The sequence below is a fragment of the Muntiacus reevesi genome, chromosome 4 (assembly GCF_963930625.1).
Source record: "Muntiacus reevesi chromosome 4, mMunRee1.1, whole genome shotgun sequence".
In the NCBI taxonomy this organism is placed as follows: Eukaryota; Metazoa; Chordata; class Mammalia; order Artiodactyla; family Cervidae; genus Muntiacus; species Muntiacus reevesi.
Window position 1 is genome coordinate 20295000 of NC_089252.1, and position 6000 is coordinate 20300999.

Sequence of the window (6000 nt, forward strand, 5' to 3'; positions counted from 1 at the left end):
TTCAGTTTGTCTGAACCCATGCCCTGTTTCCTTTAGAGCAGGGACGACACATGTATGTCATACATGCCCTTCTTCCCATAAGTTTCTGTCTCTTTTTTATGGCAAATATCTTTAATTCTATGAAGCCTGAATGTGTCTTCAAAAATCAGAGCTCCAGGCAGCCATCACCAGTTGACTGGAGTTGGAACAGGAATTGAAATACATTTCTTCGCTGTTTAGGTAAAAAGTATAATGAGTCCTTTACAGTTTCAAAAATGGTGCCAACTGAACTGTAGTGACCAGTAAGAGGAAGATAGTCTCAAGAGTTTGTAGTTTCCCAAGAAAACCATAGTTTCCCAGTCCAGAATTCCCATTTCAGCTTTTCAAGATTGTATTGACCTAAGCTGTCAGGAGCCCAATTAATAGTGGGGCATGGTGTTGGGAAGATCCCCTGGAGAAGGGCATGGTGACCCACTCCAGTACTCTTGCCTGAGAAATCCCATGGACAGAGGAGCCTCGTGGTCTAGTCCATGGGGTCGCAGAGTCAGACACGACTGAGTGACTAAGTACACGCAATCATGGTGTCTAAGTAAACACCGCCTTTCCATTTCACATAGCAAATGTAGTTTCTGTTGTTTTTGAACGAATATGTTGAGTCTTTAATATGTGGTAGTTAGCATACTGGAAGCTGAGAGAATTCAAGCATGAGTAAGCTGCACCTCTGCCCTTACAGAACTCAGTTCTAATGTGGGAAGCAGATACTGACTATATTATATATGTTGTCAGTTCTATGCAAGTGGTATGAAAAATGTACAACATTGAGAAAAGAATGGTTTCGATGTCTGTGGGGAACAGTTGGATAGAGCTTTGTTTTCTTTTTGGCCACTTGATTTTTTAGTTGAAGGATAATTGCTTTGCAGAATTTTGTTGTCTTCTGTCACATGTCAACAAGAATCAGCCATAGGTGCACCCATGTCCCCACCCTCCCAAACCTCCTTCCCATCTCCCTCCCCATCTCACCCTTCTTGCCCGCAGAGCCCCTGTTTGAGTTTCCTGAGTCACACAGAAAATTCCCAATGGCTATCGATTTTATATATGGTACTGTAAACTTCCATGTTACTCTCTCCATACACCTCACCCTCTCCCTCCTCCCCTCCCCCATGTCCTTAGGTCTATTCTTATGTCTGTTTCTCCACTGCTGCCCTGAAAATAAACTCATCAATGCCATCTTTCTGGATTCCATGTATATGGGTCAGTATATGATGTTTATATTTCTCTTTCTGTCTTACTTCACTCCTCCGCGTCATTAGAACTGACTCAAGTGCATTCCTTTTTATGGCTGAATAATATTCCATTGTATATATGTACCACAGCTTCTTTATCCATTGATCTAGGTTAGAGCTTTTTTTAAAAATTTTTTTTAAGTTTTGTTTTTGGCTGTGCTGGGTCTTCATTGCTGCCCATGGGCTTTTCTCTTCAGCTGTGATGTGCATGCTTCTCGTTGTGGTGACTTCTCTTGTTGCAGAGCATGGGCTCTAGAGTGTGCAGGCTCAGTAGTTGTGGCACGTGGGCTTAGTTGCCCTGCAGCATGTGGGATCTTAGATCCTGGACCAGGGGTTAAACCTGTGTCTCCTGCACTGGCAGGCAGATTCTTAACCACTGCACCACCAGGAACGTCCCTGGAGAGAGCTGTATAGAAAAGAGGAGTGACATCTGACTTTCTCTCTGTCAACTCAACATGGATCAAACAAAGAGATTTTTTTAAATGTGTTCTTTACCTGTGTCTCAACAACACTGATAGATTAAATGAAAATTAAACGAGATAGTGTATATAAACATGCTTTTTGCTCAATGGAAATCTGAAGGCATTAAATGTTACTCATATTGAATAATATGACTAACTGTAGAGTAGATCTATTGGAAAGAAGGGTAAGGTTTTAAGGAAAAACCTGATTTCAGGCACGTGCTACATGCTGCATGGGCCAGACAACACAAGCTGTCTTGAGAATTGTTCCTTGCTCCTCACCACTACCCCGTGTCACAGCTGTACGTGTGTGTGTACACATGTTTCTCTTCTCTGTGACAAAAAGTGACACAGTTTTTTATTCTACTCATGTTGTTGGAAATGCAATGGTTAGAATATGACCTTTAGTTTCATAAAACTTGACTCTGTATCTGAACTCACTTGCAACAGTTGTCAGACTATGGACCAGTAAAATAAAGATCCTAGCAGATAAAAATGAAACATGGTGTCTAGTCTGATTTCTTTCACTCTATCCTCATTATGACTGAGATTGACTGTCTTGACAGGGAGAGAGGGTCAGACTGCAGACCAAGGACCAAGCTACTTGTTCTTACTGTTAACTAGCTAGATTTAGTCTTCAGTAAATACAGTAGCTAGTTTGTTTAACCACATAATTTGAGGAATGCCATTTCTGACTGTAAAGGATTTGAGGCAACAGTGAGAACTACGTACTAGCTGAGGTAAAATATATGAATCCTCCTGGGAGGAGCATCCGTCACCCAGCTTTGGCTGTGTCTCTCAGACCTGGACCTGTAAGATACACACTCAAATGAGGGTTCTGTTCACAGCTTAACCTAAGCACTAATTTATGAGAATGTACTATATTTTCCTGCTTTTATTGAAGTTAATGATTCCCCTACAAGAGCTTACTTAAAGGCTTACATATATAATTGAGGTTATGGAGCTTCCCTGGTGATGCAATGTGGAAGTCCCAGGTTCGATCCCTGGGTCCAGGAAAATCCCCTGGAGGAGGAACTGGCAGCCCACTCCAGCACTCTGGCCTGGAGGATCCCATGGACAGAGGAGCCTGGTGGGCTACAGTCCATGGGATCCTAAAAGAGTCGGGAGCAACTAACACACATACACATATACCTGGTTGCTCCGTGGTTAAGGATCCACCTGCTGATGCAGGAGACACAAGTTCAATCCTTGATCTGGGAAGATCCCACATGCCATGGAGCAGCTAGCCCCATACGCCACAACTGTTGAGCCTGTGCTCTGGAGCCTGGGAGCCGCAACGACTGAGCCTGTGTGCTGCAACTGCTGAAGCCTGTAGGCCCTGGAGCCCATGCTCCATAGCAAGAGAAGCACTGCAACGAGAGAGTAGCCCCTCTTTGCAACTAGAGATGAGCCCAAGCAGCAACGAAGACCCAGCAAAGCCAAATAAAAGTAAATAATATTATCAAGATCATGAAACTTCCCCAGGTTTGATAACCTCAGGTTTCAAAGGCTTACTGGTCTAAGTGTTTTTCTCTTGTCAGAATTTAGGTACTGTAGTTTTCCAGGAAGTGCCTAGAGACAGTATTAGCATATTTGATGTGCATGTATGAGACTATGGTTAGAAACTTTATAAATTCTTTAGAATAGAATTGGTATGCCAGCAATATTTTAGATAGACCATAATCTCTAATGAGGGCTATTATCCTAGACAAGATACCGCACCTTAGAGATCCTTGAAGCTCAGGGAAATGTAATTCTTACTTAATTGATGTGAGGAAATAACACAGGACTTACTGGAATCTTAGTGGAGGAGTGTGAACTCCCCAAAACCCCAAAGTCCAAATTAGATTTTATTTTTGGCCATGCCATATGACTTGCAGGATCTCAGTTCCTCGACCAGGGATTAAATTTGGGCCATGGCAGCACTAGGCCACAAGGGAACTCCTCTAAGTCAGACATTTAAATAGTCCTACTTTTGACCAAAAAATTAAAAAGCTAAATTTTAGACCTACCTAAAAAAGTCTCTTTTTATTAATCAAATACAGTTATATTTAAATACCAGGTCTCCTGCCTGGTGTTTGCGTGCATTCTAAGTCGCTTCAGTTGTGTTCAACTCTGCAACTCTCTGGACTGTAGCTCTCTCGGCTTCTCTGTCCATGCAATTTTCCAGGCAAGAATACTGGAGTGAGTTGCCACGCCCTACTCAGGGGATCTTCCTGAACCAGGGATCACCTCTGTCTCTTACTCTCCTTGATTGGCAGGTGGGTTTTTTACCTCTAGCACCACCTGGGAAGCCCAGTGAGGGTGTATGAGAAAAAGTAACTGGTACTGCAGCTAGCTAGTAATTGCAGGGAGAATTATTTAGATCCATACACTCTAATTACAAAATATTGAAGCATAAAAAAAACCCAAATACAAATATCTGATACCCAAGTTCAGAATGAAATTTTGGGATAACTAAAATAATAAGGGATTCCCTGGTGACTCAGATGGTAAAGAATCTTCTGGCAATGCAGGAGACCCAGGTTTGACCTCTGGGTGGGAAAGATTCCCTGGAGAAGGAAATGGCAGCTCACTACAGTCTTCTTGCCTGGAGAATCCCATGGACAGAGGAACCTGGCAGGCTGCAGCCCATGGGGTCACAAAGAGTAGGACATTACTAAGTGACTAACACTTTTCACTTTAAGCTACAACTGGTGATTTTACATTTTTAAAAGTTAAGAAAGGATTCAAGGACATAGTTTAGTATAAATTACATATATGTTGGCTGTGTATGTGTGTATAGTTGCATATTAAAATTAGTAAGAAAATGTTCTCTAAAATGCTAATAGGTCTGAAAAGATAAATTTTAAGTATTTCATATCAAAACAAGGTTGAAAATACAGGTTGAATATATAAAAAACTATATGAACACCTGTACCACTCTTTTGTCTGGTAACTTTAATGACAACTGCTAATTGTACCCCAGATTTATAACTAACATTTTGGGATGCCCAGTTTAAGTAAGAATATGTTGATTCCACACATGTTGCTACAATTTCTGTCCTTGAGAAAAGTAAAAGATGCTTTGGAATTATTCCAGAGAGGCTTGTGTGTATAAATCTTGTATTTGCAACTGTGGATAGAGCCATTACAGAAAGACCCAACTGAGGCCGCAAGGACCTCTTGAACATAACTTTGGAGACCGAACCACTTGGATTTTCTGCACTTCATGAAATGAATGCATAGATCAGACTTCCCTTAAGCATAGATCAGACTTCCCTTAACCTCCATTACCTACATGCCACCTCAAGATAGCAGTCACCAAAGTAAGTCTGTCACTTGTTAGAAAACCACATTGCTTTGCTGAACTTAGACTGAAGATATATTAGACAAGTGATGATACTGTTAAAGAAAAAAATAATTATCTAACACTTGTTAAGAGGGAAAGGAAGACTTTATTCAGGACCTTTGTTACAGGTATCAAAATTATTGCAATAGGGGAGAAAGTTGGGGCTCAACTCTGTGCCAAAGGCAGCTGGGATTTATGGCCAGGGAGCAGAAAATGAGAGGGTCAGTGGGTGGAAAACTACTAAAATCAGATGTTGAGGGTGGGGGAATTCTTGCTAAACTGACTCAGCAGGATTTTCACTAGAAGTGGACTAGGCAAGCCAAATACAAAGCCGAAGGATGAAGCCTAGTCAAAAGGGCTCAGAGAAGTTGTTTAGACAAGAGGGTCTTTGTCCATATAATTAAAACAAAAACAATTTGCCTACATCCATCATTAGTGAGACATGTTCAAAGGGCAACCGCCATAGTGTAATGTTTGATCTTGTTATTCATCTAGCCATTTTATTGTTGGTGTTCATATTAAAATTTTTTTGATCAACTATGATAACAGCACAAATTGAGCACGTTTAATATTCCATCCACTCTTCTAGGTACCATCTCATGGAGTCCTCACGGCACCTATATGAGGTAAGTAGTAGTAGTATCCTCATTTACCAATAATGAAACAGACTCAGAGAAATTAAGAATTTGCCAAAGATCACAGTCAGTAAAGGACACAGGCTGGTTCTGTAGGGCAAGACCACAGAGACGACAGTCTTCACCAGCAGACTGTTTGTAAGGGCACACAAGCAGGGGTTCCCTCGTGGCTCAGTGGGTGTGGGTCTGCCAGCCAGTGTGGGGTATCTGAATACAGTGTAGAGAATCTGACCTGCCAAGCAGGAGATGCAGGTTCAATCCCTAGGTCAGGAAGATCCCCTGGAGAAGGAAATGGCAACTTACTCCAGTAT